Below are 14792 nucleotides of genomic sequence, written 5' to 3'. Positions count from 1 at the left end.
GGTTGGACCTCCATTTTTCAAAATTCTACAAAAGTATGAGCCTTTTGGGGAAGGACGCCTTACGTGGTGTCTCACCGGTCCTCAGTGCACTAAGACCTTGGCACACAGCATTGTAACGGCGTTGTAACCACACCCGCTATTCCTCAAATTGGGCCTAAACGCCTGATGGGTTGCACAAGTTACGCCCATAGTGCGTCCCCATGTGCACCTACGATCATGATGGACGTTCCATGGCACCCGAAGTCCAGCACAGTAGCCAGCCCGTTGTGGTGGGGTTGTCGTGTACCCTCTAGGTTGTAGCCCCCTGACAACACAGGGATCGTACTGCCGATACCTGAGCTGCACCCTCCCCACGTCGGCCAAGGAGTAGATGCCTGTCTCCTTGGAGCATCAGGACTCTCGGCAACGGTCATCCTGCCAGGTGGCCCTTGCCGAGGCTGGGTGGCGCCCGTGGGGAGAGCCCCTGGTCGGAGTGGGTGGTATCGGGGTGGACGTTTCGCAGATGAAACGTCAACATGTATCGGGTCGCTCTGCGGCCGAGTCTTTTAAAAAGAAAGGTACTCTCTCTGGTTCTGGTTCTCCTGCCCTTTCCCCCTTGGCCACTCCCTGGGAGGAAGGACAGGCCCGCCGGCTTGGGGCGAAGTACTTCCCCCGCTATTTAGTCTGTTCTCGGACCGATGGGGGGACGTGCGCCACCTCCAAGCCCATGTTCTTTGTCCAGCAAATCGAGGACATCTTCGGGGAAATCGAGGCTCTCAGTAAAATGCGTTCGGGGTCCGTTCTTATAAAGACCACCTCCGCCACTCAGTCGGCGGCGCTCCAGGCGTGCGACCGACTAGCGGACATCCCAGTGTTCATTGTCCCGCATCTGGCACTGAATAGGACGCAGGGGGTTATTTTTCATCGGGACCTCCTGCTGCAATCTGATGAGGAGCTCAGGGCCAACCTGGAGCGCCGAGGCGTGCATTTCGTCTGGCGAGTCCAGCGCGGCCCCAAAGACCGTCGCATCGACACCGGGGCCTTTATCCTCGCCTTCGAGGGGGACGTTCTCCCGGAGAAGGTAAAGGTGATGTGCTACCAGTGCGACGTGCGTCCTTACGTCCCGCCTCCTATGCGCTGCTTTCGGTGTTTGCGCTTTGGGCACATGTCGTCACGGTGTGAGGCTGAGCCCCTTTGTGGCGATTGTGGACGTCCTCCTTGTGAGGAACATACATGCACCCCACGACCTCGGTGCATCAATTGCCCTGGCATCCACTCGCCTAGTTCTTTAGACTGCCCTGCGTATCAGATGGAGAAGAAGATTCAAGAATTTAAAACTTTGGATCGCCACTCTTATTCTGAGGCCAGGAAGAAGTATGACCGCCTCCATCCCGTAACGTTGACAACTTCGTTTGCCTCAGTTGTGTCCACTCCTTCCACAGTATCCTCACCCCTATCCTGTCCCCCCTCCACCTCCTCACCCCATCTGGGGTCTATGCCTCCACCTTCCAAAACCCTCCCTTCCAAATCCTCCTCCCTCGCGGCCCCTGCCCCCTCTGCCCCAGGGGCCACCCTTCCTCCTCCTCCCCCTCCGCCGCCTGAGAAGCGATCCTCTTCTCAGGCGTCCATCGGGGAAACGTTCTGGACCCCGGCTTCCGAGGTCCGGCGTTCCAAAACGGACCCCGCACGTGAGGACCTTCTTCAGGTCCAGCCCACCATCCCCGTGCCTCATCGGACTTCCCAGAAGGCCTCCAAGAAGAAGTCTTCATCCCCCTCTCCACCCCGGCGTGTTTCGTCTGACGCTCCATCCGTGAGTCGCTGCTCCCGGCCATCCTCAGTTTCACCGGGACGCTCTGCTGCCAGGCGCTCAGCTGGCCTCTCGTCGGCGAATGATACTGCCCCTCCTACGCAACCCGGGAAAGCGGCCGCAGCTGGCGACGACTCGATGGAACAGGATCCGCCTCCCGCCGGTTGTAGCGTTGTTCCCTCGAAACCTGGCCCTCCGCGGCCCTCGAGGTGACCAGCTCTTCACCCGTTTCGTTCCCCCTTTTTTCTGACTAGCGATGGCTTTGTTACATTGGAACATAAGAGGCATTCGATCTAATCGGGAGGAATTACAACTGCTCCTCCGCCTGCACTGTCCGCTCGTCCTTGGTCTCCAGGAAACCAAGTTGCGCCCAACTGACCGTATTGCTTTTACCCACTATACCTCGGAGCGATCTGATCTCACCCCTGTGGACGGTATTCCAGCTCATGGTGGGGTCATGTTGCTCGTTCGGGACGATGTCTATTACCATCCCATCCCATTGACCACCCCACTCCAAGCAATACCTGTCCGTATTACTCTTTCTGCCTTTACTTTTTTCCGTTTGTACCGTCTACACTCCATCGTCATCCGCAGTTATTCAGGCTGACATGATGCACCTGATTGTTCAACATCCTCCGCCGTTTTTATTGTTTGGCAACTTCAATGCCCATCATCCCCTTTGGGGCTCTCCTGCATCCTGTCTAAGAGGCTCACTCTTGGTGGATGTCTCCAACCATCTCAATCTTGTCTGCCTCAAGCAGGCAAAATCTTCCTTCTTCGTACCTACAATCGCGTCTGGACCGAAGGTCAAGTCCCCATGCGTTGGCGTGACGCCGTTGTTGTTCCTATACCCAAACCCGGGAAGGATAGACTCCTTCCTTCTAGTTACCGCCCCATTTCTCTTACAAGCTGTGTCTGTAAGGTGATGGAGCGCATGGTTAACGCTCGGTTAGTTTGGATTCTTGAATCTCGACGGCTACTTACCAATGTTCAATGCGGCTTTCGTCGCCGCCGCTCCGCTGTTGACAACCTTGTGACCTTGTCGACATTCATCATGAACAACTTTTTGCGAAAGCGCCAAACGGTAGCCGTGTTCTTCGATTTGGAGAAGGCTAGTGATATCTGTTGGAGAGGAGGTATCCTCCGCACTATGCGCAGGTGGGGACTACGCGGTCGCCTGCCCCTTTTTATTGATTCCTTTTTAACAGATCGAAAGTTTAGGGTATGTGTGGGTTCCGTATTGTCCGACGTCTTCCTCCAGGAGAATGGAGTACCTCAGGGCTTCGTCTTGAGCGTAGCCCTTTTTGCCATAACGATCAATCCAGTTATGGATTGCATTCCACCTAATGCCTCAGGCTCTCTTTTTGTCGATGACTTCGCGATGTACTGCAGTGCCCAGAGAACATGCCTCCTGGAGCGCTGCCTTCAGCGTTGTCTACACAGCCTATACTCATGGTGGCAAATGGCTTCCGGTTCTCTGAAGAGAAGACGGTTTGCATCAACTTTTGGCGATATAAAGCGTTCCTTCCGCCAGTCTTACATCTCGGTCCTGTTGTTCTCCCGTTCGTGGAAACAACTAAGTTTCTAGGGCTCACACTGGACAGGAAACTTTGTTGGTCTCCGCACGTCTCTTATTTGGCTGCCTGTTGTACACGTTCCTTTAATGTCCTCAGAGTTCTTAGTGGTTCATCTTGGGGAGCGGATCGCACTGTCCTGCTTCGCTTGTATCAGTCCATAGCCCGATCAAAGCTGGATTATGGGAGGCTCGTCTGCTCGTCTGCTCGGCCATCCCTCTTACGCTGTCTCAACCCCATCTACCATTGGGGGTTACGTCTTGCGACCGGAGCATTCTACACTAATCCCGTCGAGAGTCTTTATGCTGAAGCTGCCGAATTACCATTGACCTACCAGCGCGACGTACTGCTTTGTCGGTATGCCTGCCGGCTGTTGTCAATGCCCGACCACCCCTCTTATCAGTCCTTCTTCGCCGATTCTCTCGACCGTCAGTATGGGTTGTATGTGTCTGCCCTGTTGCCCCCTGGAGTCCGCTTTCGTCGCCTGCTTCGACAATTGGATTTTGCCCTCCCTACCACCTTCAGAGTGGGTGAGAGCCCGACACCACCGTGGCTCCAGGCTTCGGTTCATATTTATCTCGACGTCAGCTCGCTCCCGAAGGAGGGTACTCCGGCTGCAGTGTATTGCTCACGGTTTGTCGAACTTCGTGCGCGACTTGCCAGTCACACCTTTATTTACACTGATGGCTCCAAAACTGACGATGATGTCGGCTGTGCCTTTGTCGTCAGGGCCGGCACCTTTAAATACAGGCTCGTCGACCAGTGTTCTAGCTTTATGGCCGAGCTTTTTGCTCTCCACCAGGCCGTTCAGTATGCCCGCCGCCACCGCCATTCATCGTATGTACTCTGATTTACTCAGTGCTCTTCAGAGCCTTGGAGCTCCATATCCGGTCCATCCCTTGGTGCAACGGATCCAGCAGTCCCTTCATTCTTCTGTCAGCTTTCTGTGGGTTCCCGGCCGTGTAGGAGTGCCCGGGAATGAGGCTGCTGATGCTGCAGCCAAGGCTGCAGTCCTCCTGCCTCGGCCAGCCTCCCATTGTGTCCCGTCATATGACATTAGTGGGGTTGTTTGTAAGAGGCTTGTGTCTTTGTGGTGGGATACTTGGTCATCACTTCAAGGAAACAAGCTCCGGGCAGTAAAACCGTTCCCAGCTGCTTGGATAACCTCCTCCCGACCATCTCGGGGAGAAGAGGTCCTTCTGACCAGGTTGCGGATTGGGCATTGCCGGTTTAGCCACCGCTACCTGCTCCCCGGTGACCCAGCCCCGCAGTACCCTTTGGTCATGCATTAACAGTGCGCCATGTTTTATTGTCGTATCACCGTTTTAGTCAATCTCGTGTTGTCCTGTCTCTGCCATCTACTTTACAGGAAATTTTAGCTGATGACGCTCGAGCAGCTGCTCGTGTTCTTCGTTTCATTACTTTGACTGGCTTGTCCAAAGACATCTAACTCCTTCACTTATTTTATCTGCATCTTTGTAAGAACTTTCTGGTGTCCCCCCCCCCCCCCCTTGAGTTTTACTAGGATCTATGTGCTCTAACAACTGTGACTGGGCGCTAATGACCTCAGTAGTTGAGCGCCCTTAAACCCCAAACAAAGAAAAAATTATCAACACTAAACTGACACACAATATTTTCAGCGCAACGCAATCTGACTTTCAATAATGCGTAAAAATAATGGCCCTGACTAACATTAACCTATACCTTTCACAAATCACTTACCTCACAAAAATCTTCGTTACTCGAACAACTTCAATACAGCGAGCGCCACTACTGCCAGCTAAATAAAAGATTCAAACTATTGAAGGCACTAACTACTGATAGCCATAGTTAGCAAATGTAAGATTTGGATAGAGAACAAACAATGTATTTACCTTAATAGTGTTCAAAAGTCATAATATACGGGATGTTACAAAAAGGTGCGGCCAAACTTTCAGGAAACAATCTTCACACACAAAGAAAGAAAATATGTTAGGTGGACATGTGTCCGGAAATGCTTACTTTGTTAAGAGTTCTTTATTACTTCTCTTCAGATCACATTAATCATGGAATGGAAACACATAGAAACAGAACGTACCAGCGTGACTTCAAACATTTTGTTACAGGAAATGTTCAAAATGTCCTCCGTTAGCGAGGATACATACATCGACACTCTGTCGCATGGAATCCCTGATGCACTGATGCAGCCCTGGAGAATGGCGTATTGTATCACAGTCGTCCACAATACGAGCACGAAGAGTCTCTACATTTGGTACCGGGGTTGCGTAGACAAGAGCTTTCAAATGCTCCCATAAATGAAAGTCAAGAGGGTTGAGGTCAGGAGAGCGCGGAGGCCATGGAATTGGCCCGCCTCTACCAGTCCATCGGTCACCGAATCTGTTGTTGACAAGCGTACGAACACTTCGACTGAAATGTGCAGGAGCTCCATCATGCATGAACCACATGTTGTGTCGTACTTGTAACGGCACATGTTCTAGCAGCACAGGTAAAGTATCCCGTATGAAATCATGATAACGTGCTCCATTGAGCGTAGGTGGAAGACCATGGGGCCCAATCAAGACATCACCAACAATGCCTGCCCAAACGTTCACAGGAAATCTGTGTTGATGACGTGATTTTACAATTGTGTGCGGATTCTCGTCAGCCCATACATGTTGCTTGTGAAAATTTACAATTTGATCACGTTGGAATGACTAAACTAAAATGAGCTCTAACATGGAAATTAAGCGTTTCTGGACACATGTCCACATAACATCTTTTCTTTATTTGTGTGTGGGGAATGTTTCCTGAAGGTTTGGCCGTACCTTTTTGTAACATCCTATATATAGCAGTTCATGACATCCAGTGTTACAAATTTACTGTCTCTGATGGACACAGGTCCAGATCATCCGCTCTCAAAACTCCGCCATTTCTCTTCCCACATCTACTACTGCTGGCGGCTCACCTCCAACTGCGCACGGTACGCGCTGTTAACAGCCAACTGCCCAACACTATAATGGCGAATATTACTCCAACAATGCTAACCAACCACATCCTTCACACAACACAGTCAGTGATTTTCATATAGAGCGCTACATGCCGTTACCAACATAAAAACCTTAACAGCCTACTTACAGTAGATCATTTAAGTATTGTTTTCGAATTTTCTTTATTTTCATAAGTTATGAGTTGGTAGATTTACTGGAGCTGGGGAGGGGGGGGGGCGTGGGGTATTGTGGTGGGGGGGGGGGAAGGAAGGTAGGAGCGTGTCGGTATAGTTCTGCTCTGGACGCCCTCTTACAAAGTCTTTAACCGCACAGAATATAAACATTCCTGACTGAGGAATATCCGTAACTGAGCATTTTGGCAGAGGGTTCAGAATACCGATTCAGTTGTAAGGTTCTTTGTGTTTCAAACATTATCGGTTTCGGGCTCTTATATGCCCATGATCGGGTGTTATAACTTCGTACTGTGACTCCAAGCGTCGCGGTGGACGAGCACAGTACGCGGTGTATCACCAGTCGTGCTATAAATAAAAAGAACCTTACAAGTGAAGCGGTATTCTCAGCCTCTACCGGGCAGAATATGTTGGAAAGGCCAATGTCGTGCTGGAGTTGAAATGTATACGCCTTCCCTCTTCACCTGTCACAGCAAATGCGCTTCACAATTGAAATGAAATATTAAACGTTCCGAGACGCTGCTGTCTCTTTAAAACGTGAGTGGTATGCGCGCTGTGACCGGAGGGCCCTGTGAACGAGCGCGCCCCTTATTTCGCGCACGAGCGAGCCGCGGGCCGTTTGATGTATCGCCTCGCGCAGCCCCCGTTAATCGCCGGCCCAATCTGTTTACGCGCGCTCTGAAGTTAATGACAGCCGTTATTAGCGTGATAACCGATGTTTACAACTGCCCGAGCGCAAGAGCGCTTCGCGGGGAGAGGTCGTCGATGCAATTCATCTGCCACCGCGAAAACCCACGCGCGCTCAACGCCTGCAACAGTGCATGTGCGTTTGTGTGTGCTCGCGCTTGTGTCGCATATTCGGTTTCTGTTCGTGGATGGGTTCTAGGAAATGAATCTGCAGAGAAATGGGAGCCTGTTTCGTTGCGTGGAGCAAGCAAATGCTATTTCCAGAATTCAGCACGAAATCTTAGCATAGAATAATGTCAACTGGAAGTTTCCAAGTAACCGTTAAACCAATAAGTAACTGTTAAACCAAGAACATGGAATTAAAATTGTAACTAGCTGAGTATCTGGTAAATCCTACACGGCTAGCCACTAATCACAATGCCTGGAAGGACAGTGATAACACAGAACACATTAATACCTTCAGATTCAATTATTTTAGAAATCCTCAATAGTTAACCCCATTTACCTTTGTCCTTTAAATTTCTGTCATGCAGCCGCGCAAACAAACTTTCTTCCACTGAAATTTCGGTCCGCTCTCCCCTCTGGTAGCTAATTTATTCATGGAAGAATTCGACGACAGGGCACTGGAATCAGCAAATTTTAAACCAACGGTCTTCTGGAAGTACGTGGACGACACCTTTGTAATATGGTGCACGGGATGGATGAATTACATCGATTTCTTGAGCATTTGAATTCTATACATGGTAGTATCAAATTTACTATGGAAATAGAAAAAACCAGCTGCCTCCCCTTTCTGGGTGTTGTCGTTCACCGTAAAGTTGATGGCACGTTAGGAGGTGCTGTATATCGTAAGCCAACAAATACAAATCTGTATGCCAGTAGCTGCCGTCACCCTTCACAGACCATAGATGTCCTTAAGACCTGTATATCCGATAAAGATAATTTGCAAGAAGAACTCACATAGCTCAAGAGCATTTTTAAAGCGAATGGATTTTATGAGCAACAGATTCGTAGAGCATTCAGCGTAAAACCTAAAAGGCAGGTATACGATGAGGTTTCTAAGTTAGGTTTCCTTTAAATACACGCTGTAGCAGTGGGACAGCGGTAGATTTTCCTGCCCAGTCCGGAGAAGTACAGAGGGTGGGTATGCTAGTCAATTGGGAGCTCCAATGTTAGGCGGGTGTGGAGCCCCTTAGAGAGATAGCAGGAAAGGCGAGAAATAATTCCATTGTGCGTTTCTTATGTTTGCCGGGAGATCTCATCCGTGACGTGGAGGAGGCCCTGCCGGCGACTGTCGAGCGCACTGGGTGCTACCGGCAGCATGCAGTGGCACACGTCGGCACGAATGACTTCTGCCGCGTGGGTTCTGAGGCCATCCTCGGCTCCTTTGGTGAAGTCAACTAGTAACGCACGCTGGGTGCTGGCTAAGCTGTCTATTTGTAGAATCGTAGCCAGGCTGATCGTGGTGCTATGGTTTGGAGCCGAGAGGAAGATCTAAACCAGAGGCTCAGACGGCTCTGCGACGGTATCAAATGCGAATTTTTCGATCTCCACTATCGGGTGCAGAATTGTAGAGTTCCCCTTAACAGGGTAGGCGTGCACTACACACAGGAAACGGCTACTAGGGTAGCGGAGTACGTGTGGAGTGCACATGGGGCTTTTTTAGGTTAGAGGATCCCACCCTTGCGATCAAACAGGATTTGCCTAGTAAATCCGCCACCTCAGAGAATCTTGGTCCTCGCAGATCAGTGAAGGAATAGATTAATATGATTTTAGTAAACCGCAGGAGCGTCCAAGGAAAGGTTCCAGAATTAGTATCGCTTGTTGAAGGTCATAATGCACAGACAGTATTGGGAACAGAAAGCTGGTTGACAATGACAACGAAACGCTAAGTTCAGACAGGGATGTTTATCGTAAGAATAGCTTAGTCGTCAATGGTGGCGGCGTGTTTATTGCAATATAAAATTCGATAAACTCTAGCGAGGTTATCACGGATTCCGAATGTGAATTATCTGGGCGAAACTGAGTATCAAGGAGCGGTCAAAAATTGTGATCGGATGCCTTTATAGACCACCTGGGTCAGGATCTATAGTACAGAGCTTCAGAGCATCCAGAATATCATTAGTAATTTTCCTGATCATGCCGTTGTAGCTTGAAAAGTATAGATTGGGAGTGCTATGCCATCAAAACTGGTGCCAAAGACAGGGAATCGTGTGGCATTGTTCTGGATGTCGTGTCTGAAAAATACCTTGAGCAGATTGTTAGAGAACCAACTCGTGTGGGTAACGTCTCAGGTCTCCTGGCAACAAACAGACCTGAACTTATCGAATCAGTTAACGTAGAGGAAGGTATCAGTGATCATAAGGCTGTGACAGCATCTATGACGACGGGTCCTTCAAGGAATGTAAAGAAAGGTAGGAAGATATATTTGCTCAGCAAGGGTGAAAGGATACAAATTTTAGAATATCTCAGCAGTCAGCATCGAATATTCGGTGATGAGGACGAAGATGTGGAGAACAAATGGAAAAAATTCAAATGCATCGTTCAACATGCCCTAGACAATTATGTTCCGAGTAAGGTTTTAAGGAATGGGAAAAATCTACCATGGTTTAATAGCCGTGTCAGAAAAGCGCTACGTAAGCAAAGTGCACTTCATCTCAAATTCAAGAGAAGTAAAAACATAGTTGACAAACAGAAGCTGAACGAAGCGAAAATGAGCGTAAGGAGAGCAATGAGAGAAGCGTTTAATTATTTCGAAAGTAAGACGTTGTCAACCGAGCTGAGTAGAAACGTCGATAAAATTCTGGCACGTGAAATGTGTCGCCCCGCTTGTCAAAAAAAAAAAAAAAAAAAAATATTGGGAACAGCATAACGTTATGTATATTAACTACGCTCTCGCTTTAAAGTTTCGTGGAATAAAGCGACAATGCAAATATTGTATGATAAAACATAAGGATTTAACTGTAAAACTTCAGTGTCACACAACACGGACGTCTCTTTACTACATATCCAGGGCACACCAGCTCGGAAAATAAAACAAAGAAGCTAGCGTCCGAAAGAAAAACTGTATGTTTTACCTCTCTGTGCTCTATGAGTTGTTTTATTCCTGTGTTTGCATGAAGTACACGAAATTCTGTGTCACGTTGTGAATATAAATATTAGTAAATGTATATTCCTGCTTCCCTGCAGCAGCCCAGTTACTTCATATGGCACATGGACGCCGTATTTTCAGAGCTCATACTGGTGTTCAACGCAGTGAAGGATAATTTAGAACCTGTCTCTCAAATTAATAATGAAGCACTCATCGAACATAATAATTACGTCTTCTGCGTGAAGAAAGCAGCGGTACATCACGATCGCATTTCGTGTAAGTGTCTTTCGAAATTAAGTATCGTAGTATTTAAATGTAGCTGAAACATCTTACATTATATGGCTTTTGTTAAATGGTTTATTAATCTAAGCCCTGAACACGTGTATTGATGGTAATAATGGGATCTGTTAACGGTCGTACCAGAAAATTCTTTGGCTCTTGGCTTTTGATGGTGGTGTTCATATCTGGATTTGTTTATTGAACAACGCTGAAAAGCCTACTCAGACACCCAATGTATCTCATGTAATGCCTCATCCGACAGATCCGTTGTTCTCTACAGAAATAACTTCTTCAGTTGGAGTCCCCTTTTATATACCGAAATATCTCCAGCTATTTTAGTTAAGGGGCTCCGGAACGCCCTGTACTTGCAATGTTAAAATAACGCTTATAAATTACATCTTTCCTCACAAAGTATTTGAGGTAGGAAGTTGAACTTTTTACAGATTATTTATTGGAATATGGGCTACAACTTAACACAGGGATTTTACAAAATTTTAGTTCAGTTATTAAAGATGATTTTTTTTCAATTGTAATGAAAATTTAGAACATTTTTTTGCAATTTTTTATTTATATATTCAAAAATATACAGTTTTTTGGAAAAAGGCTGTGTTAAATTATGCAGAAGGTACTGTGTAACATTTACTGAAAGTTTGAAACAAATATGTTTGGAAGATCCTTAGAAAACATGTAATTAGTATGAGAAAATAAAAGTTTTGGGAATCGAGCGACAAAGATGGGATTAACTTTTTAGTGCATTCCAGGTCCATAGGATGGATTATCTTCATCCTCTGCAAACTCCTCCTCCAGCTTCCTCTTGTTCCTCCTCCTGTTTACTCTTGCTTGTATTTCTAGACTCTTTACAGCCCTGTCTGCAGCCCGAAGGCGTTCCTTGTCTAAAGTAAGCATCGCTCGTACCATGTTAGAACCTATCTTCATTCCCATATTTCTAAATACGTTGCACCTTACAATGTTGCCATCATTGAAAGTCGCAACAGCATCATACACACAAAAGTGAAGTGTTTCTATTCCAACAAATACAGTCTTGGGGATTCTCGACCATATAACACTATTTACACTTTCATTGGGGTTTTGAGTTTTTCCGTGAATACACTTTTTGAACAGTTCAGGTGCTGCTAAGTCTCTGAAAATAGGTTTTATCACCTCCATTATTGCATGAGGCAGACTATGCTTATGAGTGTACACTTCACCAGTTAGCAATCCTTTGTTATATTTACACCTACTGTCTTCTTCTTTGGGACACAAGCTATGTTGGGGATTTTCATCGTCTTCATTGTTTACAGTAATAACACATACCTTTGACTTTCCAACATTTCTCCTTTTCTTAAAAGACCTTCAGAGGATTTCTAATAACTTTACTTTTACTCGTTATTATACTTCAACAAAACAGAGATTCAAGAAACAGAATTAATTACGAATATTTTTGAGATAACGACAGAGTAAATAAACATGAAACAATCGACAATCACACCAGCGATATATATTGAACCATCACAGGTTAGCCACAACACATACTTTATCTCACATCACTAAAACGTACCTGATGAACACGGACGTTAATAATAACACCATTTGACAGCAGTTTAACAGCGCCACAGTGGGTCACGCCCATGTAGAACACATTTCAAAAAAAATTTAAAAATAGTTGTAGTCTTCGGAATTGAATAAATTATATATCTATTAAAAGGTAATAGTCTACAGATTCAGAAAACGCAAAAAAGTAAAAATTGAACTTTTCATTATTTTGAGCCTTTCCGGAGCCCCTTAATGATAGTAATCGCGAAATGGAGCGATGTGAGGAAAATTACGTGTATAGTATATGTGCGTTGGGTACTCATTGAATGAGTTCGGAAAGATTAATAACGTTATACGTAATCGATACACGGCTAGTGGATTAAAATGAACCTAAAGGTACCTGATTGTAAAATTATTCGCCAAATGAGATATTGGCGATGTTGTGCATTTGAGACAGGCCAAATTCGGACTGAAGGTGTGTGCAGCATAGTACCGACCTTTTAGTTTTCGAGGGGTACTTCTTGTTCTTAACACACAAAGTAATTAAAGACATTGTCTGGTAATGAGCAATGATCTGTATCAATGGGGCAACTTGAAAACTTTTGCCACACAGTGGTTACGAAGCGGGGTCATCTGCTTATTCGTGATATGCGATGAGCACTACGTCATCACAGTTGTTACCACAACTGCAGAGACTACCCTAACACATCTCCCGTCACACCCAAAATCTGAATTTATACCACACACTTTCACATAGTGTCCTTGCTCATAAGCCGCACTGCTCGCAGATCTCGCCGATTCCCGTAAGAGTTAGAGATCCCTGTGCATCACTGTACTTTACTGGGCTCCATCAACGTAATTACACTCCTGGAAATTGAAATAAGAACACCGTGAATTCATTGTCCCAGGAAGGGGAAACTTTATTGACACATTCCTGGGGTCAGATACATCACATGATCACACTGACAGAACCACAGGCACATAGACACAGGCAACAGAGCATGCACAATGTCGGCACTAGTACAGTGTATATCCACCTTTCGCAGCAATGCAGGCTGCTATTCTCCCATGGAGACGATCGTAGAGATGCTGGATGTAGTCCTGTGGAACGGCTTGCCATGCCATTTCCACCTGGCGTCTCAGTTGGACCAGCGTTCGTGCTGGACGTGCAGACCGCGTGAGACGACGCTTCATCCAGTCCCAAACATGCTCAATGGGGGAAAGATCCGGAGATCTTGCTGGCCAGGGTAGTTGACTTACACCTTCTAGAGCACGTTGGGTGGCACGGGATACATGCGGACGTGCATTGTCCTGTTGGAACAGCAAGTTCCCTTGCCGGTCTAGGAATGGTAGAACGATGGATTCGATGACGGTTTGGATGTACCGTGCACTATTCAGTGTCCCCTCGACGATCACCAGTGGTGTACGGCCAGAGTAGGAGATCGCTCCCCACACCATGATGCCGGGTGTTGGCCCTGTGTGCCTCGGTCGTATGCAGTCCTGATTGTGTCGCTCACCTGCACGGCGCCAAACACGCATACGACCATCATTGGCACCAAGGCAGAAGTGACTCTCATCGCTGAAGACGACACGTCTCCATTGGTCCCTCCATTCACGCCTGTCGCGACACCACTGGAGGCGGGCTGCACGATGTTGGGGCGTGAGCGGAAGACGGCCTAACGGTGTGCGGGACCGGAGACGGTTGCGAATGGTCCTTGCCGATACCCCAGGAGCAAGAGTGTCCCTAATTTGCTGGGAAGTGGCGGTGCGGTCCCCTACGGCACTGCGTAGGATCCTACGGTCTTGGCGTGCATCCGTGCGTCGCTGCGGTCCGGTCCCAGGTCGACGGGCACGTGCACCTTCCGCCGACCACTGGCGACAACATCGATGTACTGTGGAGACCTCACGCCCCACGTGTTGAGCAATTCGGCGGTACGTCCACCCGGCCTCCCCCATGCCCACTATACGCCCTCGCTCAAAGTCCGTCAACTGCACAAACGGTTCACGTCCACGCTGTCGCGGCATGCTACCAGTGTTAAAGACTGCGATGGAGCTCCGTATGCCACGGCAAACTGGCTGACACTGACGGCGGCGGTGCACAAATGCTGCGCAGCTAGCGCCATTCGACGGCCAACATCGCGGTTCCTGGTGTGTCCGCTGTGCCGTGCGTGTGATCATTGCTTGTACAGCCCTCTCGCTGTGTCCAGAGCAAGTATGGTGGGTCTGACACACCGGTGTCAATGTGTTCTTTTTTCCATTTCCAGGAGTGTATATGTGTGATCTGTTTTTTCCGACATGTCTGAAAGAAAAGACACCACATACATGAAGGGCTAATTTCAATAGTGGTACAAGCCCATTTCTGTTCGTTTCAAATTACAGAGTCCTAAAGTTAAATGAGCGCTGAAAAATGTGCAGTTTAAATACCAGAAATATTTATGCATGTGGCTTCTTGATAGAGATGAACCTTTCTTTCTGTTTGTTTGGATCATTAATGTCAGAAGCACTATAATCAGAAAAGTGGAGGTAATGGACTTTTACCACTATTGAAATCAGTCCTTCATATGCTTCTTGTTTTGTTATTCGCCATAATGCTCTTGGGAAGTCACGAAAGATCTTCATTAGAACGACTGGATGAGAATCTGAAGACGGCTTCTCCCGAATGTGCGACCAGTGTTGTGTGTATTG

The sequence above is a fragment of the Schistocerca nitens genome, chromosome 8 (assembly GCF_023898315.1).
Source record: "Schistocerca nitens isolate TAMUIC-IGC-003100 chromosome 8, iqSchNite1.1, whole genome shotgun sequence".
In the NCBI taxonomy this organism is placed as follows: domain Eukaryota; kingdom Metazoa; phylum Arthropoda; class Insecta; order Orthoptera; family Acrididae; genus Schistocerca; species Schistocerca nitens.
Note: the sequence above shows the minus strand (reverse complement) of the source record.